The sequence below is a fragment of the Sminthopsis crassicaudata genome, chromosome 3 (genome assembly GCF_048593235.1).
Source record: "Sminthopsis crassicaudata isolate SCR6 chromosome 3, ASM4859323v1, whole genome shotgun sequence".
NCBI lineage: Eukaryota > Metazoa > Chordata > Mammalia > Dasyuromorphia > Dasyuridae > Sminthopsis > Sminthopsis crassicaudata.
Genome location: NC_133619.1, coordinates 256235562 through 256248649, shown reverse-complemented (window position 1 = coordinate 256248649; position 13088 = coordinate 256235562).

The window sequence follows — 13088 nt, the reverse complement described above, 5'->3', positions numbered from 1 at the left end:
ACAGAACCAAGAGATCATTATACACTGCAACAACAAGACTATACAAAGATCAATTCTGATGAACGTGACTCTCTTCAACAATGAGATGATTCAAACCAGTTCCAATTGTTCAGTGACAAAGAGAGTCATCTACAACCAGAGAGAGAACTATGGGAAATAAGTGTGAACCACAACATAGCATTTCCACTCTTTCTGTTATTGTTTGCTTGCATTTTTGTTTTCCTTCTCAAGAAAGGAAAAACTTTCTTTCTAGATCTGATTCTTTCTTGTGCAGCAAGATAATTAAAAAATGTATACATATATTGGATTTAACATATACTTTAACATATTTAACATGTATTGGACTACCTTCCATCTAGGGGAGGAGTGGGGAAACGGAGAAGAAAATTTGGAACAGAAAGTTTTACAAGAGTCAATGTTGAAAAGTTACCCACGCATATGTTTTGTAAATAAAAACTATAATAAAAAATTCAAAATTCAGGCTCTTAAGTTGTGTTTTGTAACTTTTTGTTATAGTCTAGCTTTTTTTTTCTTTAAAATCAATTCTGAACTTTGCTTTAACAAATTGGTGTTCCAGTTTTACTAAGAGTGAAAATGACAAAATTTTGAGTAATGCTAATCTTTTATATACAAGTCATATTTTTTGTAATTAGTATCTAGGATAATATTGAAATTTTTGACTATAAAATATGGAACTGAATGAAAACAAATATACTGAAACAAACAAAGTCAAATGTCATCTTTTTATTTAAAATTTTTAAGTCTTACTAGTATTTTATTTTTCTAAATATATGCAAAGACAGTTTTCATCATTCATCTTTGCAAAACTTAGTGTTTCCAATTTTTTCCTGCTCTTCCTTTTGCCCCACCTCCCCAAGAAAGCAAGCAATCCAATATAGGTCAAACACTAAGTATCAGCTTTTTCTGCATCTATTGAGATTATCATATGATTTTTGTTAGTTTGGGTATTAATATAGTCAATTTTACTGATATTTACTGATATTGAACAAGCCTTGCATTCCTGTTACAAATTATACTTAGTCATGGTGTATTATCCTGGTGTAAGTTGTGTAATCACTTTGCTAATAATTTATTTAAGATTTTTGCATGAATTAGGGAAATTGGTCTATAATTTCCTTTTTCTGTTTTAGTCCTTCCTGGTTTAAGGATCAGCACCATATCTATGTCATAAAAAGAATTTGGTAGGATTCCTTCTTCCCCTATTTTTATTATAGTTTATATAGCATTGGAATTAATCATTATTTAAATGTTTGATAGAATTCATAGCATCCATCTGATGCTGGAGATTTTTTCTTAGGGAATTTATTAATAGCTTGTTTAATTTCTTTCTCTAAAATGGAACTATTTGTCCTGGACAATTTATATTTTTGTATGTATTCATCCATTTCACTTAGATTATATATTGGGCAAAATTAGCTCCTAGTTATTGTTTTAATTTTCTCTTTATTGGTGGTAAGTCCACTCTTTTCATTTTTGATACTGGTAATTTGTTTTTCTTCTTCCCTTTTTCTAATAAAATTAAACAAAGGCTTATCTATTTTGTTGTTTGAACTATTCAGATGAACTAATCCTGTTATTTATAGCCTTATGAAAAAATGTTCTAACTCATTTTTATTGGAGAAATGCAAATTAAAACATTTTTGAGGTACTATCTCATATCAGATTGACTTAATGGGTCAGAAAAGAAAAATGACACATGTTGGAGGAAATGAGACATTAATGCGTTGTTGGTGGAATTGTCAAGTGATTCATCCATTCTGTAAAGCAATTTGGAAGTATGGTCAAAGAATTATAAAAATCATGCATATCCTTTGTTCTAATAATATCACTACTAGTCATGTATCCCAAAAGAGATTAAAAAAAGGGAAATGTACAAAAATACTTATAGCAGCTCTTTTCTCATGAGAAAGAATTGAAAATTGAGGGGATGCTTATTAATTGGGGAATGGCTGAATAAGTTGCATGTGATTATGATAGAATATTATTGTAATATAAGAAATGATGAGTAGAAAAACCTGGAAAGACCTCCATGAGTTCATGCAAAGTGAAATGTGTTCTGTACAAGCAATAGCAACAGCAGAGTTATGGGATGATCAGCTGTGAATAATTTTGCCATTCTCAGCAATATAATGATCCAAGGCTACTTGAAGGAATGCTTTCCATGCCCAGCAAAAGAACTGGTTGTGTTTGAATGCAGATTGATGGATGCTTTTTTAACTTTATTTTTCCTGAGAGTTAATATATTTTCTTTTGCAATATGACTTCCATGAAAATGTTCAAGGACCAAATGATGTATGTGATGTAGACACCCAATGATGGCAGGCACCAAAAGTTAGGGTTCAATCATGTGAAGAATTCACAATGACAATGGTCATTCTCTTTGGAAAAAGATAAATTCATTTAGAGGAATAGTTTACAGACAAAATAAAGGGATACATAGAGTTGTGAGAACATATGAAAGATAAGTTCCTCATTAGAACTCACAATTACCCAAGAGAAAGGAAACACCTCATGAGTTTGGGGCATGTCCTTAACTGGCAGGCTAAATTGTGAAAGGGCCTTAGCACCCTGCAAGAGTTAGTTGTAAAGATGAGGAATGAGATTGACAAACATAATAGAGTTAGGGGGGGGGGATACCATGTGGCATGGGGATGCAGAAGGAGAAAGACCTCAGGAGGCAGAGTGACATGGTGGACTGACCCAAAGAAAGTCAGCAGCCATGAAATGGCCCATAAGTAGATTTTATAGGGAAAATTTAACCTCAGGGACATAACTGGGATTTCTGACAAGGCATAGTAAGATGAGACTGCTTGAGATCCCTACAAAGGATGTATAGCAGTTTGACATAACTTGGATGTCAGACAGGATGACCTCCCCAGAGGATGAGACCAAACTGATCTCTAACGTGCCTTATGCCTTCTCCCTGCCTGCTTCAGAGATTAATTTTTATTAATTCCTCTGCTAACCACACGTAACATTGAAGATCTCATCAATATTACTATTTCCACTTATAATTCATTTAACATTTAAAATGTAGATGCTATAGCTTTTGGTATTTTTTAGTATTGATATTACTTCATTTTCTATGGTTCCTTTTATCATAATTTTCTTTATTTTAATTCTTTTAGCTTTAACTTTGAGATCATGATAGCTATCCCCCCACCTTTTTAAACCTCAGCTAAAGCATAATACATTGTACTATAACCCTTTATTTTAACTATATATGTCTTAAATTCCTAAATTTCTTAAAATGTATTTTCTTATAAACAACATATTGAATTCTAATTTTTAATCCATTCATCTGTTTTATTTGTGAGTTCATTCCATTCATCTTCTGCTATGATATGAGAGCCACCTGCCAGTGGCTGCTGGAGATCTAACTCAGACCTGTAGAATGGATCTCTTCATGTGAGAGGATGATGATACTAGGAGACTGAGAGGGAGTTGCTGTTCTCTGACTTTTCCATTGAGAAGCAGTTGCATTGTCTGACCTCTCTCCTCTTCTCTCTTGTCTCCAATTTATTTCATTCCCAATCCACAAGGTATATCTGTATTAGTAAAGGCTGCTTTGCAACTCTTTCAAGTGTTATGATTCACAGCTGTGGAGGCTCTCGAAGAATTGACCTGCCCCTTCACTTAGGCATAGTCCTTAACAATCTTCAAAGTTATAATTATTAGTGATGAATTTCTTTCCATCCTATTTTTCGTATTTATTCTCACCCTCTCTTTTTTTTTTTTTTAACCTATTCCTCCTCACAATCTGGTTTATTTCTAATGCTACCTCCTAAATTTGCACCCTTTTAAAGAATTCCTCACTTCCCTCATGTTCTATTCTACGTCTCTAAGAATTTCTCCCTTATCCTCCCCCCCACCATCCTACTTCTTGATCTACAAAACATTCTAAAAGTTTCTCCCTTATTCTGTCAAATCATCCTCTTATTTATTTATAAATTTAGAATGTTTTCACACCCTTATAGATGTATATATTATTCCCTTTTTGACCCAGTTACGTTGAGAATAAGGTTCCAGCACTACCAGCTCTCTACTCCCACCTGTTTTCATGTAACAGTTATATTCATGCCTCATTTGTATAGAATAATTTTTCCATTTTGCCTCTTATTACCCAATTTTATTTTCTAGAATCTTTCCATCATACTCAACTCAGTCTCAAAATTTCTATGTATGCTCTTTTAAACTACCCAAGCAATGATAACATTATTAAAAATATAGATAACATTTTCCCATATAACATTAAAAGCCAATTGGTTTTTAATGTTTACCTTATGTTTACTTACCTCTTAGATCTTATATGTTATATGTTTCCATTGAGTTCTGGCCTTTTTGTCATAAAAACTGCAAATTTTTCAATTCATTAAAGGACCTTTTTAAAAAAATTCATGATTTTAAAATTCTGCTTTTATTGGTGAGTTATTCATGGTTGCAAACCCAATTCCTTTGCTCTTCAAAGTATAATGTTCCAAGCTCTTCCATGTTTTAATTTAGAAGTGCAAGATCTTTGTATTATTCTGATTGTAGCTTCTTCTTGATCTGAGAACTACACAGTCTGAAATTGATGGGATACAGCTCCTAAGGGAAATAGCATTTTTGTCTTGTCAGATTCTCTATGAAGAATGTTTATCATGTTTGTTCTGTGAGATAGATTCTGTTGCCTGGAAAGATTTAAAATGCAACCAACAAGAAAAAACTCATATGCTGTAGTTAGAATTCTGGGAAAGATTTCCTGATATCCTTGACTCTGACCTCAAAAAGGGAGAAATCCTAACTTTTTTTCTGTGGACTTCAGCTCTGGTGAAGCTGGGGGCTACAAAAAGAAATAAAGTTAGCTAATTAAAAATAAAATAACATCTTAGCAGATTCTCAAAGTTTTGAGAGCAATGATTAAGAAATTTGGCAATTTGTTATTTTAAGATTGCAAGAAAAATTCCTGAAACATACCAGGAATTTACCCTATTCTGAAAGAAAAAGAAAAAAAAACAAAGTAGGAAAATAGCAACTTTTTGCTAATCCTTCCTTGACTCTGTTCTTGTTCAGAGTCCCTTTCTGCTCCTTTGCAAAAGCACCCCAGAAGGTATTAAGGGACCCTCTCCATTCCATTCTTGGGAGACCTGAGTGTATCTCAGTTGTGAGGATTGCTAACAAGATCAATATAACCCAAGTTTCTCTGTTTGCTAACTTCTTTCATCTCAGATCAGAATAAGAAAAGGGAATGCTAAAGAATTGTAGAAAAACAAAAATTATACCTCACCTGTAGAAATAGGGGAAGCAGCAACAGCCGTTGGGACCCTACATAACCTTATTCAATCACCTCCCCAATCCGGCTTGGGAGAATGGGAATGGAGTGGGGATCAGTCTCCATGATCAGCATTCTGTGACCCTGGCACCTAAAATTACCATCAAAAGGAGATCTTGGCACCAGTCACATCAGCCTTCAGCAGCTTCTGTTTAAAAAACTGGGAAGAATCCGGGTGCCTCTGACAATACCCAGCATGGCAATGTGAAGTGAGAAAGCCCATTTGGAAAGCCCACCATTATCTGTTTCAGTTGTAGATATGTGTTAACTATGTAATTATGGCAAATTATTTGTTTCTGCCCCATTTTCTGATTTGTAAAGAGAAATAATAATTATTGTTGTAAAGATCACATAATTGTAAAAGTGCTTGGCATAAAATATGCAATATGAATATCAACTGTTTTTTTGGATACAATTGCTTCATATTTGACAACTTTATGGGTTTTTATATGTGACCAACATATGATGAATGTCAGCATTGAGATAAATGATTTCTATATATGTGTGTGTAAAGTAATTTGGAAGCAAATTCAACTAAATTAAGACCTTCCCAGGACTAGGAGGATAGTGCATAGAGGAAAGAGAGTCTCTTTCTTTTTCTTCCCCTTTCCCTACTTCCCTGACTGCAGCAGAGTTATATCATGAAGGGGTGAGGAGAGAAAGAAAATATATTGTTTGATGAAATTTGCTATTTAAGATAGTAAAAACAGTTTGCTACTACTTTAAAAACTCTGTCAACAAACAGCCTGCTTTTAAGTTATTGAGAGTCAGATTTCTGAGGACCCTGTCAGTAAAAACTGGTATCTTAACTCTTTCCTGGCTCATAAAAGAGAGTTGGTTTGTGTAAACTGGAAAATAACCAAATGGCAATTTAGTATGTCTGGAAGATTTAATTAGAATTTAGGAAATCTCATGAACTAAAGTTAAACCAATTTAAAAAATATATTCTATCTCAATTTTAAGAATTGTCTTGTTTTCTCCCTAAAACAAAAAGGGAAAATTATTTAAGGGAACAGGGATCCTCCCTAAATACTTCCAAAGTTGCAACAACTTGGACACAGAATAAACTGAACAACTAATAGAAGGTAGAAAATTTATTTAGCCTTGCTAATCTCATTTTATAATATTTTGCACATATAATTTAGGGAATTAGGTATTTTCACCTTTGCTAGAAAATTAAGAGGAAATTATAGCTAAGACTATTTGGCTATTGGGAAAATTCTAAAATTGCTAACGAAATTATTTGGAGTCATTGTCATCATGTTAAACCCAAAATAGGTAATTACTGTGTGTGGAATGAGAAGGATGAGGTGAAAGCTTCAAGTATGAGGGTATGCAGCACCCTTCTCCTCTTCACAGAATGGGGAGAGGTATCAAACAGTACAGCCCACAGAAATACTAAGAATGCTTGGGGTGGGCAAGCAAACTTAGCCCCTTCCTTGGGGTCTCTGCCAACTCCCCTTAATTTGTAAGCTTGCCAGTTTTCTTGAAATCATCAGGGTAAGTAAGCAAGGTCATCAGTCCTGAGAAATGAGCCTGTTTAGCAAGTATAGTTTCTAAACAAGGAATGTGTTTACTAAGAATCTACATGTTGCATACAATCTCCTATATGTGAAAGTCCTGGTAAACTTTTTTTTTTTTTTTTTTTTTCTGAAGCAGTTGGAATAAGTGACTTGCCCAGAGTCACACAGCTAGCAAGTGTTAAGTGTCTGAGATCAAATTTGAACTCAGATCCTGGTAAACTTTTTAAAATAATGTTATCTAGCCTTAAACTACAATTGTAGAATTTGCTATTAGAGATAAAATCTCTTAGGACTGTAACTGATATTCTCTTCAGTTTTGAGTCTGATTGTCTGATCATTAAGCCAGTAATTCACCATTAGAGAGGAATGCCCATAAGTTAAAGAGGAATGCCTTTCTGAATTGTCATAAGTGATCGTCTTATTTGGACAAGAGCTGGAAAGACAACCTTAGCCCCTGCTCAAGGTGGGATCCTTCTGACTCAGTTTCCCAGTTTTGTGTCTTTGTCTTCCACTTGAAGACAAAGCTATAGGATAGAATTATTACTACATGATTGGTTATCAGTATAAGTATCCGAGGGGACACAGGGGTTTTCTGCTTTAGATCTTAAAGATGCTTTCCCCCCCCCCCATACCATTGTATAAGGACTCACAATTTGTTTTTGCCTTTGAAGAGGCAAATCCAGGGAAATATAACCCCCCACCAATTAACATGGGCCATCATGTCCATAACATGGAAGAAGCTCAGTGCTTCTGTGACAGCCTCCCACATATTTGGAAAGGCACTGGCTATCTAGTATGTAATAATAATAGCTTGATCTGCAGCCCAACCAGAGAGGCTTCTCTGTCTACAGGCATATAAACCCCTAACTTCTAGTCCCTTCTCCCAGCTAGGACTATGAAATTTCTTGTCTAAAGGCCTACATTGCCTATCAGTCTGTTAAGTATTTAGGCCATGAATTAATTCCCACCCCCTACTCCCCCCACAGTGACAGAGAAAGCAGACAATCTTACCACTCTCTGAACCTTCCTCAAAGAAATTGCTGGGTACTTTCCTGGGCATGGCTGGATTTTGTAGAATCTGGATACCTAACTTTGGTTATTGCCAAACGTCTCTATGATTCTATTCAAGGCCCTGAAAAAATTCCCCTTGAATGGGGGGGGGTCCCGGATCAGGCTAATCACTTTTAAGACCCTGAAAGCTCAAACTGTCTTAGCCTTAGTCCTACCTAAAGTCTTTTATGCTGGATGATGATGAAAGGCAGGGCCAGGTCCCAGGGGTCTTGACTCTGCCCTCAGGACTTGATCCAAGACCCTTTGCTTACTTCTCAAATTTGGTGTCTTTGGGGTGACCCTCCTGCTTTGGAACAGTGACTGTCACAGCCTTTCTAAATGAGGAAGCCTCTAAGCCCACCTAACTCCCTACCAGATTCAGATCATTTTTGCTCTCACAAGAGCTTTAGAATTGAGGAAAGGAATGAGAGTGAACATCTATACTGACTCCAAATACGCATTTAATGTTTTGCATACTCATAGGGCTATATGGAAAGAAAGGAGACTTTGACAGCAAAAATAATTACCGCATTAAATATGCAGGGGAAATTCTATAATTATTACACCCTAGAAGGGGGATTCAGTTCTGGCCAAGGTAAACAGGCTTGCAGATTTAGCTGCCTTTGCTGCTGCCTGTTTGCCTCTGACCATGTCAGTTTTAATTCTCCAATTCCCTGACTCCTATATTGCCTCATAGTTCCCAGGAACAAGCACTTGCTAAAGAAAGAGGGTACATCTTTTCTCCTTTTGGGTGGTTTCAAACATCCTCAGGTCCATTTCTAATCCCAGAGGCCAGCCACTGGAAGCTCTTCTTTGGCCTACACCAAGCTACTGGGGAAAAATGCCCTCCAATCCTTGTGAAACCTATTTTCACTGGTCACAAGCTAGAGAAACAATTAAACAGATCTATTGGGCCTGCCCAGTTTGTGCCCAAGTAAATCCTGAAAGGACTTTTAAACCTCTCCCTCCTCCCCACCAATCCTGAAGCCCATCAGGAGGAAGGGAACATATTTAGGGGAGGAGTGACAGATTTTATACATATGACCCCTTACAGAGGCTTCAAACTGCTTTTGGGTTTATTGACCTTTACTAATTGGGTAAAAGCCTTCCCTTGTAAGATTGAAAAGGCTCAGAAGTTTTTGCTAAAGGAGATCAAATCCATTTAAAATGATCTTCACTTTGCATGTCATCCTTTCTACCCAACATTATGGTGCTTGGTCACCTGAGCACTTTTTTCACTGTGTATAATGTCACTTTTCTACCCATCTCTTTCAAAGAAACAAAAGCAGGGATTTTTTGAGAAATGTTCTTTGGTATTTACCCTAGGAAAAGCTGTCTGGGTGAGAAACTTTCATGATAGACTTATCTCCTCCCCTCAGTCTTCCTCTGAGTGGGGTTCCTGGTTACTGTCTCTAGTAACCCCCATACTAATTCCAATTTTGTTTATTCTTTTTTTTTTTTTTTTTTTGGCTTAATCTACTTGTGAGATTTGTTTCCTCCAGATTTAAACTATGAAATTCCAACTACTTGTTCAAACTGAATACCATTGGCTGATTCTAAAAGGGGGAAAAAAGGCATATAGTTTATACTTTATAGCCACTTCTTAACCTCTCTTGACCATGAAAAAGAGAAAAAGATTGTATTTAAAGAAGAAATCCCCTGTAATTTTCCCAGTTCAGAGATCTTCTCCCTCTCATCCTGTTAATTCCTCTTATCTCAGATCAGGAAAAAATGTTAGAAAAACGCAAACTTGTGTTACAGTTGCAGAAATTAACTGTAATTTAAGTTTTCTTCTCTGCCCCAGTTTCCTATAAATGGAAAAATAACAATCATATCCATTTATCAGGATTGTTGTGAGTATCAAAATAATGTAATGATTATAAAGTGCTTAACAAAGTGATTGACATATATTAAGCCCTCTATTATTACTTAACTGAATGTAATTGTTCTCTGCCTGATAACTGTATAGTGGGTTTAAAATGTCAAAGGTATTACGATTAATGATTTTTATATGGGATAATTTGAAAATTAAATGAAATGCCTTCTGGTTTTGTTTCATGTTTTATGCTACATGATATTGTGTTACTGTATTTCTAAATTATATTGTAAAATTTAAGAAAGCAATGTAACAAAAATATTGGACAAAACTTTTTAATCTTGATTTTATTATATGAATTGAGTGTTTAATGGAAGGAGATAATTATAAAATGAAGTATTTAATGAGATGCAAAACATAATTAGTTTACTATAATAGTGAATTTGAAAGTCTTGGTTATAATAAAAATGTATATAATGGTTTAAAGATAATAAGTATCAACACAATGAGTCAATTATTAGGTATTTGCTATATGTAGGAAACCCCAGAATATGATTAGTTTTAACTTACAAGTAAAAAGACAAAGGAATTTATTTTATTTTATTTTTTAAATTAATTTTATAATTATAACATTTTTTGAAAGTACATATGCATAAATAATTTTTTACAACATTATCCCTTGTACTCCCTTCTGTTCCGAATTTTCCCCCTCCTTCCCTTCACTCCCTCCCCTAGATGGCAGGCATTCCCATACATATTAAATATGTTATAGTATATCCTAGGTACAATATATATGTGCAGAATCGAATTTTGTTGTTGTTGTTGTTGCAAAGGAAGAATTGGATTCGGAAGATAAAAATAACCTGGGGAGAAAAACAAAAAATACTAACAGTTTACACTCATTTCCCAGTGTTCCTTCTCTGGGTGTAGCTGATTCTGTCCATCATTGATCAACTGGAACTGGATTAGATCTTCTCTATGTTGAAGATATCCACTTCCATCAGAATACATCCTCATATAGTATTGTTGTTGAAGTGTATAATGATCTCCTAGTTCTGCTCATTTCACTCAGCATCAGTTCATGTAAGTCTCTCCAAGCCTCTCTGTATTCATCCTGCTGGTCATTTCTTTTTTTTTTTTTTTTTTCCCTGAGGCTGGGGTTAAGTGACTTGCCCAGGGTCACACAGCTAGGAAGTATTAAGTGTCTGAGACCAGATTTGAACTCGAGTCCTCCTGAATTCAAGGCTGGTGCTCTATCCACTGTGCCACTTAGCTGCCCCTGGTCATTTCTTACAGAACAATAATATTCCATAACATTCATATACCATAATTTACCCAACCATTCTCCAAATGATGGGCATCCATTCATTTTCCAGTTTCTAGCCACTACAAAAAGGGCTGCCACAAACATTTTGGCACATACAGGTCCCTTTCCCTTCTTTAGTATTTCCTTGGGATATAAGCCCAGTAGTAGCGCTGCTGGATCAAAGGGTATGCACAGTTTGATAACTTTTGGGGCATAATAACAGATTGCTCTCCACAATGGTTAGATTCTTTCACAACTCCACCAACAATGCATCAGTGTCCCAGTTTTCCCACATCCCCTCCAACATTTATCATTATTTGTTCCTGTCATCTTAGCCAATCTGACAGGTGTGTAGTGGTATCTCAGAGTTGTCTTAATTTGCATTTCTCTGATCACTAGTAATTTGGAACACTCTTTCATGTGAGTGGAAATAATTTCAATTTCATCATCTGAAAATTGTCTGTTCATATCCTTTGACCAATTTATCAATTGGAGAATGGCTTGATTTCTTATAAATTAAAGTCAATTCTCTGTATATTTTGGAGATGAGGCCTTTATCAGAACCTTTAACTGTAAAAATGTTTTCCCAATTTGTTACTTCCCTTCTAATCTTGTTTGCATTAGTTTTGTTTGTATAAAAAGCTTTTAAATTTGATTTAATCAAAATTTTCTATTTTGTGATCAATAATGATCTCTAGTTCTCCTTTGGTCACAAATTCCTTTCTCCTCCACAAGTCTGAGAGGTAAACTATGCTATGTTCCTCTAATTTATTTATGATCTCGTTCTTTATGCCTAAATCCTGGACCCATTTTGATCTTATCTTAGTATGTGGTGTTAAGTGTGGGTCCATGCCTAGTTTCCGCTATACTAATTTCCAGTTTTCCCAGCAGTTTTTGTCAAATAATGAATTCTTATCCCAAAAGTTGGGATCTTTGGGTTTGTCAAACATTAGATTGCTATTTTTATTCACTATCTTATTCTGTGAACCTAACCTATTCCACTAATCAACTAGTCTATTTCTTAGTTAATACCAAATGGTTTTGGTGACTGCTGCTTTATAATATAGTTCTAGATCAGGTACAGCTAGGCTACCTTCATTTGATTTTTTTTTTTTTTCATTACTTCCTTTGAAATTCTCGATCTTTTGTTCTTCCATATGAATTTTATTATTTTTTTCTAGGTCATTAAAATAGTTTCTTGGGAATCTGATTGGTATAGCACTAAATAAATAAATTAGTTTAGGGAGTATTGTCATCTTGAATATATTCGCTCGCCCTATCCAAGAGCACTTAATGTCTTTCCAATTATTTAAATCTAACTTTATTTTTGTGGCAAGTGTTTTGTAATTTTGCTCATATAATTCCTGACTTTCCTTTGGTAGATATATTCCCAAATATTTTATACTATCGACAGTTATTTTGAATGGAATTTCTCTTTGTATCTCTTGTTGTTGGATTGTGTTGGTAATGTATAAAAATGCTAAGGATTTATGTGGATTTATTTTGTATCCTGCAACTTTGCTAAAGTTTTGAATTATTTCTAATAGCTTTTTAGAAGAGTCTTTGGGGTTCTCTATGTATACCATCATATCATCTGCAAAGAGTGATAGTTTGATTTCCTCATTACCTACTCTAATTCCTTGAATCTCTTTCTCAGCTCTTATTGCCGAGGCTAGTGTTTCTAGTACAATACTGAATAGTAATGGTGATAGTGGGCAATCTTGTTTCACTCCTGATCCTACTGGGAAAGGTTCCAGTTTATTGCCATTACATATGATGTTTACTGACGGTTTAAAATATATGCACCTTATTATTTTAAGGAACAGTCCATTTATTCCTATATTCTCAAATGTTTTTAGTAGGAATGGATGTTGGATTTTATCTTTTTCTGCATCTATTGAGATGATAATATGGTTTTTGTTAATTTTGTTATTGATATAGTCGATTATGCTAATAGTTTTCCTAATATTGAACCAGCCCTGCATTCCTGGTATAAATCCCACTTGGTCAGTGTATTATCCTGGAGATGATTTTCTGTAGTCTTTTTGCTAATATTTTATT